Genomic DNA, 13,562 nt, shown 5'->3' on the forward strand with positions numbered 1-13,562 from the left:
TCTAAATATGCATGACTCATTAAGTTTTGTGAAATCTTTTGAAAAACCATACAACCCTTAAGATGTGGTATTCATCTTAAGTGAACTTGCACATATTAACCACAAGAAGCCTTCATCAATTTCAAGGACCGACCACCAACCAAAATTGCATCAAATTACTTTTCTAAAGATTCTAATGGTAGCTAAGCATTAAAATAAGTAGATAGTTTAAACCGTTGATTAATAATTCAAACCTGGAAGCATAATATCATAGGCACATTGTAAAGAAACTATATATTCTTGCTAAGGCTTGTGGCCTTGCTCTAGCAAACGGAATTTAGTTACTAACGACCATAAACAAAATATTATTAAAAACAAAGATCAAAAACACTTTGAAAATAAACTTGAATCCAAAAGCTCTCTAAAGTGTGCGTGCGTTTTTTTTCCCCTCCAATGGCTAAATATCTTATTTATACTAATGCAAAATAAAACGCTAAAAAGTCTTAGAGTAAAACTAGGAAACATAATTAAATAATAAAACAGAAAATAAAAAGGTTTCCTATTTGAACTAAAATTCGGATTTCTCAGAAAATCAGACTTTTGACGATTTGGTCCCAAAATGTCTCTTTTGAAAGCTGAAGTCGCCCCCTACAAATCCTCAGAAGGAATCTTCCTCAAAATATACCCTCTTGACCTCCAAAATACCCAAAACGTCCAAAAACATCAATTTGGGAAAGCTGCGCGCTGGGCATTTATTTCATCACCACGGTCAAACGGCTAAGTAGAAAAATATGAAACTTTGATACAACCATTTTGAAAGACTCGCGAACATCCTCCAATTGGAATTACTCCAAAATTCATCCGTTTGATCACTTTTTCCTCCATAGGAAGTTGAATGTCCTACATTAAAAATACTAGCTTCTCTGCACGCACTAACGTGCGTGCAAGAGGCATTTTTGCATCATGAGCACTACGCGCCCCAACGATGTGTTGTTTTAGATATTATTATATTTCTTAAGTGATTATTTTATAAATTGTGGGTGTGTGTCCATCACAACAATTTCTTAGTATTTCCAATCATCTAACTTAGTATTTTTTGCACCCGCCCATTGTACAAAAAAAATGAAATTTATGAAAAATGTATATGTAGGTTGTGTAGATATTTGACATTTTGCATGAGAGAGAGAGGGAGAGAGATTTATTATGTTCTCCATTTTGTGGTTTTTGACACACCCCGACCCAGAAAGTCCACTTGGACCCTGAATTGAGCTGTGCTGGCCAACACCTGGAAGGTGGCGAAACCATAAAATGTGATAGTGTATAAAAAGTGTATAAATTTGAATCTAAAAGTGTCTAAGTACCAGAGTGCGCTACGAGTGGGAGCGAACCCATTTCACACGCGATGTCAGAGCATAAGTAAGGTACAATAGTGTGGGTAAGAATCATACCCTCAGAAATATCCATCAATACTAAGATTCGCCACAGATTCTTGTCGATACAAACTCAGCAACTAAAACCTGGAGGGCACCAAACAGAAGGTGTGAGTAAGCAATAAAACCAAGCTTCCCAAAGTTATTACCTCTCTAAAAGTAATGCCCCTAAATGTAAAACCCGTATCGTTTTCCATAAGACAATACAACATATATACATATATCCAAACCATACTCAGAAATGACCAAAACCACGGTTTGCCATCAACTCCACCATACATTAATAAGTAGGCCAAATGAACTAAATCAATACAAAGTGATATATCAGTCAAAGTCATCTAAAATGACATGTACAACTTATCCATATCTCATCAATCATGGCTAGCATATAAATCGGAGTCACCTATAGTGACCTGTACGACTTATCCATATCTCATCAATCCTGGCTAGCATATAGCTCAATACGTATACATGCACACGAGTCGGAACCACATAAAGTGGTCTGTACGACAGGACTGTGCACCTACCTTGAATCCAAGGTGAGCGTAAGGTGCGGGAGGTGAACATCACGTGAAGGACTGTGCCCTGGCCACGGGCGGGAGCACTAACACCGGGGTGCAGGTTTATGAGCTCTCAATGCATCTCAATATAACATGTGGAACTTATGGCAACCAGTATGATAGTATCAAAGTTGCCTAACACATAACTGTAGTCATGCTATAACTCAATCGATTCAACTAATACCATAAATTCACCTGAACTTACCTGGGTGTCCTGAGTTCACCTTTGCACTTGAAAGCATTCCCAATAATTATATGCAAGTAATATACATATGGATATACCATGATGCAATCTAATACTCAACCATATCGTAGCATTTTCAATTATAAACAATACAGTGAGAAGTGTACAATCAATAACGCCCTACTCCCAAACTACTAATTTTCAGGGATAATTATCTATGACGACCCAATTAACACTAATTTAGCTAACTAATTCATAAAACTAAAACTTGCCTTTACCAATTGCCTTCGCATTACTCAATTTCCCAAGCAAGGCTTTTGTCTCAAATATTTTATGGCTGCATCTAACGTCTCGTTAGACTGCCCACGTATCCTAAGCAGGGATCAAGCCATTCGTAGTTCATATAGTACTTCAAGCATTCACAATAATTATATATGAAAGTAATATACCTAATCAATTTAAAAATGTCGATAGAACTCTCAACAATATGTACGATAAAAAGGAAAATATCCACTTGCCTGGAGTCCATGCTATGATTTTCTAGCGCACACATCGAGGCGTCCTGAATGATTGGTCCCTGTGACCAATTATCAAATCACATCTCAGAACTCTTATCCGAAGAATACATAATTCACATAAAACACAACCTCAATGACATTCTAAAATAGTTTGGGACCCATTGACCACAGGTCAACCGTCGATCAAAGATCGACGGTAGGGTTTACAACCCTGTATAACTTGACCCGGAAGATCCGCATATCAGATTTCCAATCCGCAACTCCCAACGATCCACAATATGTTTCTAGAATAACATATTAAAAATTCATTACGATCCAACGGTCAGATCTCCGCCAATTGCCTAAAACAAGTGGCCGTGAACATTTATTTTACTAACTTACAAATCCAATTCAGGAAGATCCGTAAGTCGGATTCCCGATCCATAAATTCCTATGATATTTAAATATTACGTAGTATAATGTATCCAATTTTGGTGACGATCCAACGGTCGGATCGTCGATTCACATTTTTATCAAGTAACGTATTGTAACGAATTTAGGTTCCAACTATCAACCTACGTCATTCAAATGACAAAACTGAATTCAAGAAATTTGACATAGCCTAAAAATAGTATTGGCGGCCCACTGGCCACGCGCCGCCGCATGCGCCGCCGCGGGTGGCGGTCGGCCGCCCCGACTCGCCGGAAAATCCAACTATTTCCAAAAATTCTCAAACTTCACAAAAAATGAAGATCTCAGTGAGTGGAGCAACTTTCATACCTTCCACGAAGTCCAAAAGTGGACGGAAGATGGTCAATTTTGCCCACAAAGCCGGCGGGTGCCTAAAACTTCCCGACGTCGATTCGTCGTCTACGGTGGTCCAACGGGGTCAAGGTTGGTTGGGTTATGCTCCTGGGATGATGGGCTACAAAGCCCAAGTGGTGGCATCGGCCATCGCTTTGCCGATTTGCCGGAAAATCGAAAAGGGTGGCCGGAGCACCATTGATTTTCGTCAACTTTCGTGGCCTCAAACCGCCACATACCATGGTTAATCAAGGTGGTTCTTGGGTGGGTTTTGTAGAGGGGAATGAGAGCTTCAAGATGGTGGTGGTGGCATTGAAAAACTCCACCGGAGTTGGCCGGAATCGGCCTTGGAAAATGGACTCGCGGTGGTGCGGGTATGGGTGCACGGGAAGCTTTCCCCCCTTTTTTTTCTTTTCTTTTCTTCTTTCTTTCTGATTGGCTGCAAGCTTCACTTCTCTCTTCTAATTGGTTCCTTGTCCCTTTAATTTAATTGGTCCACTAATCCCACAAGGTGGGAATTCAAATATTTAAATAACCAATTTCAAACGTCCATAAGTATACCGTTATAATCCGGACTCGCAAACGGTTTTCGTCTATACGTTCATACCAATGAGTACTACGAGGATATGTTAAAAGAATAAGTCCCACATCTCTCAAAGTCGATGGTCAACAGAAGTCAAAGTCCTTACCTCTAGGGCAATTTTGTAAATTCACGTTTTTCAAATAAAATAAAAACGTAAAATTTGGAACGGGTTGTTACATTTTCCTTTAATTTCACTTATTGGGTCCAACCTTCAGGTTGTTCATACCATAATAATCAGCAAGCAAAAAAAATATGGAATGCTTAGTGTGCAATTCATAAATTTCAGTTTTACAATATACTTCCATATGAAAAGGGATCAAATTCTTTTTAGATGTATTTATATGTGAGGATTGGTTCAATGTATAGAAACATAAAATAAGGACGATTATCATCTCTAATAATATAGGCAGGGATTTAAAGTATTTTATCTAGAATATGTAAAAAAAAAAGTAATAAATAACAAAGAAGATCCTTATAATTTAGTTGCAACTAAAAGCTAAATAAAGAGTATAAAAACAATCCAAGAACTTCAATTGACCTTGATACACTTGACAGCAAAACATATCATGAGCTCATATTGTTCCGTCCTGTTGAAAATTTAATGCGTTTGGTTAAAATCAAATATTAGCATTATTTGTAATTGAATTGCATTAAAAGTTGAAAAAGGGAATTAAACATTAAAAGAAAGAATATAACCTTATTTTGAGTTCGAGGGAAGCAAAATATCTTTGCACACCACATTTCTTGTGAAAACTCCTTCATGACCGTGTAATTCTCCTTTCTTTACCAAGACTTTTGTTGTAGCCGAAACTCCTCTTGATAAAGCCACGTACAATTGTCCATGACTGAATACGTGATCTGGTAGATAAATACCCACATTTGGTATTGTCTGTCCTTGTGATTTAATTATGGTTAGTGCAAATCTCAACTTCACTGGAAATTGCTTTCTCATCATTTGAAATGGGAGTCCTGTGCTTTCTGTGGTCTTTAAAGAGATTCTTGGTAAAAACACTTTAGTTCCAGCAAATTGTACAGATAAGATTTCGGCATCACTTAGATTATTGTAAGCTCCATGGCAAGCCAGTCTTGTACCATTGCACAACCCCATCTTTGGATCAATATTTCTCAAAAGCATTATCGGGGCACCTATTTTCAAAATTAACTGATGAGGGGGCATTCCACCAGGTGAGATTGAATTCAAGAACTCTTGTTGATACAAATTTCTCACATCGTCCTTAACTGAATCGAAAGAGTATAAGATATGTTCAGTCCCCGGAAATTTATCGATGATCATTTTATTGAGTTTGTCAGCATCCTCATTTTTTGGAGTTATAATTGCTCTTTCCACCAAGTATCTTGCATCACATACATGACAATCCAAATCGGGGAAAACTTCATTAACCAATTGGACAATTGATTCTTCACCATTCCATGGAATGACCATAGATGATGGTAATTGCATCATGTTGTCTATCTTTCTTGTTCCCCATTACCGACATGAAGTAAGAACTCTTAAAAATCTTGATCATTGATGGATCTCATGTTGTGCCTAAGACGAATAATTTTTACATGTTCCCAAACTAAAGCATTAATCAGACTTGCTTGCATCAATTCAGACCTTGTACCTTTTGGAACAACTGGAAGAACTTGTCGAAATTCTCCTCCAATCATGACCTTTCATTAATCAGATTAAAATCACCTGCTTCAAAAGGAAACATTAAAGGTGTTTTATGATTTAGCGAGCATAGTTGAATTTATAGGTATTAATATTCAAAAACTGATACCTTCATCGATGATGGGTGGATAAGAATGATTCATTGAAGTATTCGAACGGAATGATTGCCCTGTTGTGTTTTCTGTTATAATGAAATGAAATATAAGTAAGGTAATAATTGGTGTTTCAAGTAATGATGATATTGATTTTTATCTTTTTCAAAGTTGTACAATGGTAGTTTGTGCGATTACCATTATTAGTAAAACTTTGAATAAGTCCACCCTGAGGCAAGTGTGCCCTATTCGATCGGGCAATTTGCCTTATATGAGTTAAGCGCATTGTTCTTGGAACTTGATTGCTGCTACCTTCTCCAAACGACACTGTGTTGAGTTGTTCAACATGATTGCTATTGCCTTCATCGAATTGCACTATGTTAGGGTGTTGAACTTGATCGGTATCGCCACCAAATTACATTATGTTTGAGCGTTGAATTTGTTGAACACGATAATTGGATCATCACCGTGCTAAGTAATCGTGCCTTTGCCTTGAACTCATTGAATTCCACCTCATACGTTGTTGATCCTGCCATTGCTCTCGTTGGCCTTGTCTCTCATTAGTAACATATGCATCTTGTTGCTCTAAACCAAGAAACGTAATGATGCAAGAAAAATATCAATAAGCATATAACATATTTAAGTACCTACATACATACCTTTTTTTTTTTTTTGATTGGAAAATTAAAAAAAATAGTTTACGGTAGACTTAGTTTATTAAAGAGTAAATACAATAATAGTGGTAAAATAAAATTAGTTTAAAGTAGACCAATTCATCCCAACCCGTATCCCACAAATCAGACCTGTCTCAGTAAAGTTGCACGATTCCTATCCTATAACATTTCCAGAATTCACAGTAATTCTCAATTAACCGTTACAATGGAAAGATTTAAAAGTCATTGTAAAAGATATCAACAAACGCATATTACATTCGACATAGAAATGTACAAACTCCAACCTACAATCACTATTCGTTCAATCTTAATAGATGTATCTTAATAGTTCACACAAAAATATTCATACAATGTATGGATTTACAAATATATAATTATTAGAGACAAAAAAAGTAGAAATCATATTACCCACCGATGTTGTCCTATGTCTTCTTGGTTTACTTCCGTTTGATTTTGTACTATATTTACTGAGTTCAATCAGGTTTGATAATTGGCACGTCGTCGCATTGAAATTCGAGCCCGCTGTGATGAGTTCATAGATTGTTGTCTTTGTCTTTGTTGATTGCTCCTACGATACCTTTGGTCTGGCTGTTGAGAATTGTGAACATTTGTTTGTCCAAAGTGAACTTCTTCATTGCCAACCTACATTGAGAAATTGCCAAAGAGAATGAATTTTATTTTATTTTATTTTTGAAAAGAAGAAAAAATAAATCATCTATACAAAAGAGGAATAATGCAGATAAGGTAAAAACCCCTAACATATTGCTTTTCCTCCATACTTGATATGTTGAAATCTTGAATTGAGGAAAAAAAAAAAAAACACAATAAAATAAGAAAAAACAAAATTTTTGGAGGCATATTTAAACAGACTTAAATATTTCGTACATTTGGGATGATAAAGGCTTTTAGGTTTGCATTTGGCATTCAAAGTAAATATTAAACATGTTGTGTGATTGTCTACCATCTAACCAAATTAAGAATGACAAATATAAATGCAAGGTCATCACACCAGCAAAGCCTACAATACATAACCAATGCAGAGCACAACAACAGCCTAGTACACACGCAATAGAGGGCCGAAAACACAGATATACAATAGAATGCAACATGATGTATAACTGGCGAAAATTACATTTTAAAATTAGCTATACATGATTATACAGATGAATTAAAACCACATATTACTGATGATTATTCTTTGGGGTGGATCATTTAAACATATTAGAACGATTATCCAAATATTGGTTGGATGATCAAAAATTTTACCTCTACACGGATACTTGGATATGCATTAAGTTTGATAAGCATCAGTTCACGTTCTACTTGTGGCTCCCTTGAGATGTCTTCGACCTGATAAAAGCAGAATTATAAGTGAAGATAATGCAGATACTACCAAAAGGTTTTACACGAAATACTAAAGACATCCACTAACCTTTATCACATTCACCAACTTGTTGAGCTATTTAACAACCTGCCTCAACACCTTTTCAGTCCCAGACACAACTATGGTAAAGAGAGCCTTGTCCTTGTTCAAACCAACAGCATGAGACTCGATATTGTAACCTCTCGTGGCGAAAACTCCTGCTATTCGGTTTATGATTCCACTCTCATCCCCAGCAAACACTGAAATAGTATGGCCACTGATTAATACCAATCTACATACACAGTATTTCAATGTAAACATACACAGTATTTCAAATGTAAACCCAATTATCAATAAGAAAACAAAAATAAGCAGAAACCTGCTTGTCAACAGACCTAAAATTGATTAATCATGTAGCTTTACAGCTAAAAAAGGGTACATACATAAGAAGCTGCACATGCAGAACCTCAACTCACAATTGAGCAAATTAGAAAAAAACCCATATCATAATACAGTTGAAATACAAAACTATGCACAACCATAGGAACTATCATACAATTGGGTTTTATAAAAAGGTGAGACTAAACCCAAAAGAACAAAAAATCCAGCAGTAAAATCAAACTAAAGAATCAAACCCCAAGAACAAAATCAGAAAAAAAAAAAAAAAAAAATGGAGAAATTCGAAAGGGAAATGGAGAAATGGGGGTGAAAAGAAACGTACTGGGATCTTATGAAGAGGGACATGGGACTTGAAGTAGATGTATTCTCCGGGAAGAGTGAGAATCGAAATATATGCTAATCAAAAGTCCAAGCAACTAATGAGGAAATTTTCAAAGCTTCGACACTGTAGTCCCAATCATTTTCACAAATCTGCAAGGAACAAAGAAAATGAAAAGAGTGAAAAATCAGAACTAGACTTGGGGATTTTACGTGGCTCTGTAGATGCCCAATCTCACCCATTGCGTAAGATAGTCACCATTCCAAATTAATGATAGAAAAAAAAAACCCATAAATGAACCCTAGGAAGTTGGGTACCTGGAGAAGATGGCAATGAAGGCGACAGTTTCAGTCACAAATAGCTTAATCAAAGCAGGATCCAGATGAACAACAAATGGGTAACTGAGACAAAGTGAGAGGAAGATCGAAGCTTACATGAAAGTTGCTGGTGCGGCCGGTTCTGAGTGAATTAATGGGAAGAAAACTCCTTTGTATTTCTGCTGGTGCGGTTGCTGGTACGGTTGGAAGAAAACTGCAGTTTCCTTCCATTACGCGTGTTCTTCTCGCAAGGTAGTGGGAAGAAACTGCTTCTACTATTTTGTTAATTTATTTTTTTATGACAAAATTATCCCAGTTATTTTGTTTGTATTATTTTCAGCTAGTTATGGCTTTTTTTGTTTGAGGGGCTTTATAGTCCAATTATTTTTTGTGAAGCTTTAAGAGACCAAACTCTTCTTCTGGCTTTCTAATATTAAAGATAATTCAAAGTATCAAAACTCACACATAATAACTAATAAATTATTACTAAGATTAGAGTAAAATATATATATATATATATATATATATATTATAATATAGACTCAAATAGCATATGAAATATGTCCCAGTTTCCACAATGATTTTGACGTGACCTCTTACATCAGCTTCCTTGGTGCACTCATTGATCATGTAGAAGATGTAAAGAAGCTTAGGTCAGTCGGTGGGCACTAATAAGGAGGTGGCTTATCTCTTTAATGAGATTAACACTGACTTGGTTCCTAACACTGACATATATCACAACTGACATGCTAAATCACTACAAATCGAAGTGGAAGACCTGGATATCTCGATTCTTTTACCATCATTTCAATGGCCCCTGGACTTTCCTGGCTTGCTTAACTAGCATCCAAACTTGGTTTACGGTCAAGCCTTCACAATCTCCCTGTGTTGTCATATGCCAGAACTTGAAAATGCGATGGAACCAAAAGTGAGATAAAGGTAATACAAATACATATGGTTTCTTTCACATATATTTTCTGCAAGGGTCTGGTGATGTGGTATGTTCAAGGTCCATACAACCCTAGCTTTTCATTTCTCATTTGTTTTACCGTGTGCTGGTATGACAAAATAATTGTCTTAATTTTGTTGCAGACTTTGTCCACGTGCAATTGGAATTTTGGCCAACACCTGGAAGGTGACGAAGCCATGAGTGTGATTATGTAATAAATGTAAATAAATTAAAATCTAAAAGTGATTAAGTACACGGGTGCACGGTGAACGAGTCCAGACCCATTTCACGCATGATACAGAGCATAAGTATAGTACAGTAAGATAAGATAATTATGATACCATCATAAGATGACATCTGTACTGAAAAGTGTCACGAATCCTCGTCGATACGGAACTCTGCTGTTAGAACCTGGAGGGGTACAAAAATAGAAAATGTGAGTGAGTGAAACAAAACTTCTCAAACCAATTTCAATTACCAAAGGCAGTAGCCCCTCGCAGTAACACCTGTATAATTTCCCAGAAAATAGAATACATATCTATCTCAATCCCATACACGGAATAACAAAGTCCACATGAATATCATGCCATAGATCTCAATAAACATATATATATCATCGACACGTTAGCTGGAGTCACCTCATAAGGCCTGTATGGGGAAATCAATATCTCATCAATCAATGCTAGCATATAAGTCGAAATCACCTATAGTGACATGTACGGCTTATCCATATCTCATCACATATCTCATCAATCGTTGCTAGCACATATAAGTCGAAGTCACCTATAGTAACCTGTACGACTTATCCATATCTCATCACATATCTCATCAACCATTGCTAGCACATATAGCTCATCAATCAATTCCTGCACACGAGTCGGAACCACCTAAAGTGGTCTGTACGACAGGATGGATGTAAATAAATACGCTCAAGTGCTACTATCACGTGAAGGCTGCGAAGTATCGCAAGTCACCTACGAGTCGGAACCACCTAATGTGGTCTGTACGACAGGCTGACACCTACCTTGGATCCAAGGTGAGCGTGTGGTGCGGGAGGTGAGTGATCATGTGAAGGCTAAGCCCTGGCCACGGACGGGAGCACCAACACCGAGGTGTAGGTTTATGAGCTCTAACATATCTCAACACAATCGTACTCACTACCATCATTATCATCAAAGTGTACTTACCTGAATCTTACCTGAATGTCCGCAACGTCATTTGGGACTTCAAAGCATTCACAATAATTAGATTCAGGTAATATACGTATGAATATGCCATGATACAATCTAAACCCAAACATTTCATAGTGCTTCCAAATATATATAATATAACATAGTGTGAAATGCTTAATCTGTAACGCCCCACTTCTAAACTACTTAGTTTTGGGAATAATTATCGGTGATAAGCTCAACTAGACACTAGTTTAATTAACTATCATTACTTACGTTTCCTTACTTCAATTTCTCGATTCTTCAAACATTGATTTATAACCAACATTTCACCACCAAAACATAAGGTTAAATCTCACATTTTTCACCAATCTCCCTCACATTGCTCAATTCCCCAACAAGAATATTGTTCCAATTATTTAGTCTCATTTATTATATGGCTGCATCCAATATCTCGTTAGACTGCCTACGTACCCTAAATAGGGATCAAGCCATTCGTAGTTCACGTTAATTATTTGCATGCGACATGCATAAATCAATTTAGAAACGTTTGCGGAACTATCAATTATATACATATGATAAGAAGGAAAAGATCCACTCACGTAGGGTCCATGCTATGATTCACTAGCACGCACATCGAAGCATCCCGAACGATTGGCGCGTATAACAATTGTTGAATCACATCTCAAAACTCTTATCAATAGAATACATAATTCGCATAAGGGACACCCTCAAGGATATTCTAAAATAGTTTGAGACTTATTGACCACAAGTCAACCGTCGATCAAAGATCGACCGTAGGGTCCACAACCCTATATAACTCGATCCGGAAGATCCGCATGTCAAATTTCCAATCCGCAACTTCCAAAGATCCACATTATGTTTCTAAAATAACATACTAAAATTTCATTTCGATCCAACGATCGGATGTCCGCCAATTTCCAAAACTGATTAGCGGTTAACGTTTTATTTTATTAACTTACAATTCCAATTCAGAAAGATCCGTATGATAGATTCCCGATCCGTCAGTCCCTATGATTCTCAAATATTATGTACTATAACATATTAAATTTTGGTGACCATCCCACGGTCGGATCATCATTTCATATTTTTACCCATTAACGCACCTTAATCAAACTAGGTTCACATAATAAAGTCATAACATATGGACATCAAATCTAAAATCAAGATATCGATTTAATGTAAAATGACATTGGCGGCCACTGGCCATGCGCCACGCACGCGCCGCCACCGGTGGTGGTGGTCGGCCGCTACGACTCGCCAAAAAATCCAACTATTTCTAAAAATTCTCAAATTTCATAGATTTGAAGATCTCAACGAGTGGAGCGACTTCCATACCTGTGACTAAGGCCAATTTGGCCGGGAAACACCTCAAGTCACTACAAACCCGTCAGAACCCTATATGTGGGTGTTCTCCAATTCGTCCTCAAATCGAACCCGATGCTCCAAAACTTGTTTGGGCTTTGTTCCAGCCATCCAGGGAAGGATTTTGGTGGAGGTAATTGGATAAATACATTTCAGATTTGGAGGATTGAAGACACGGTTTCGTCGCGCCCATGGGTGTGGTTTTCATCCATTCAAAGCCAAACTCCATAAATTTTGGTTTGTAATTGATAGAGGGAAGGTCATAGAGTATTTCCTAACAGTTAATTTAGCGTGAATCGCCGGAAAAATGGGTAGAAATTGGCCGGAATAACCCCGGGCGAACGGTTTGGGTGCCATGGGCACGGGTCCAAGAAGAAAGGGTTTTTTTTTTTTTTTTTTTTTTTCCCTTCTTTCTCTCCTTGTTCCTCTTTCTAATTGGTCATTCCCTTTCCTCCTTTCCTCCTTTCTCTCCTCTTCCTCTCATCCCAGCCGTCCCTTACTTTCTTCCTTCCATTTCAGCCACACACGTGGCTTGACACATATTTGGTCTAGAAATCTGGAGCCTTGTAATGAAGGCCAAATTTACAGTAATTTCCTTAATTTTAAACGTTAATAACTCTCTCGTTATAACTCCAAATTGCGCTCCGTTTGCGCCCATGCGTCCGTAGCGATGAGTACTACGAAGATATACTAAGAAAACGAACCTTACATTACACAACACGACGGTCAACACTTTGCCTCGAAGGGCATTCTTGTAAATTCACTTATTAAAAATTATAAAGATCATAATTATTGGGGACGGGTTGTCGTAGTGAGGCTAAATCCACACTCTCCTCCTTAATGTAGATAATATCGTTTGTTCGTATCTTAATTTTGTGGAACCAACTTTTTATAAGCATTTCCATAAACATTTTACAAAACTTAATTACGTACGTGCGCACTATTCGGAGCTGAACCAGAATCAGCACAACTAAATTCTGCAGTGGTTTGAGATCACAACTAATTTCAATTACAATCTGTCTTCCAAACTTGATCTACAAATGCTAACTGGCCTTAATCCTAAATGAAGAAATCTAACCTTAATAAATTGAACAGTATGAAACAAAAACGACGCTAGCTTGCCTGTAAGCACAACAAGATTACAGCGTCATATATTTAAAAACTGAAATGATTTACCACAAG

The 13,562-nt window shown here is 37.1% G+C and overlaps 2 long non-coding RNA genes across 2 annotated transcripts; both read right to left on the reverse strand.

The window, feature by feature from the left end:
* Positions 1 to 5,539: 5,539 nt before the first annotated feature.
* LOC148691328 (uncharacterized) lies at positions 5,540 to 6,271 on the reverse strand. The gene is made up of 3 exons (XR_015956028.1): positions 6,003 to 6,271; positions 5,822 to 5,893; positions 5,540 to 5,739 (listed from the first exon to the last, which is right to left on the reverse strand). It is a non-coding gene; the product is annotated as an uncharacterized LOC148691328 (long non-coding RNA).
* A 490-nt stretch (positions 6,272 to 6,761) lies between these two features.
* Positions 6,762 to 9,083, reverse strand: LOC148691329 (uncharacterized). Its single transcript, XR_015956029.1, has 5 exons — positions 8,877 to 9,083; positions 8,563 to 8,711; positions 7,911 to 8,101; positions 7,745 to 7,828; positions 6,762 to 7,120 (listed from the first exon to the last, which is right to left on the reverse strand). It is a non-coding gene; the product is annotated as an uncharacterized LOC148691329 (long non-coding RNA).
* Positions 9,084 to 13,562: the final 4,479 nt, after the last annotated feature.

This window comes from Pyrus communis, chromosome 14 (genome assembly GCF_041283825.1).
Source record: "Pyrus communis isolate YQ-2024b chromosome 14, ASM4128382v1, whole genome shotgun sequence".
NCBI classification, from domain to species: Eukaryota; Viridiplantae; Streptophyta; class Magnoliopsida; order Rosales; family Rosaceae; genus Pyrus; species Pyrus communis.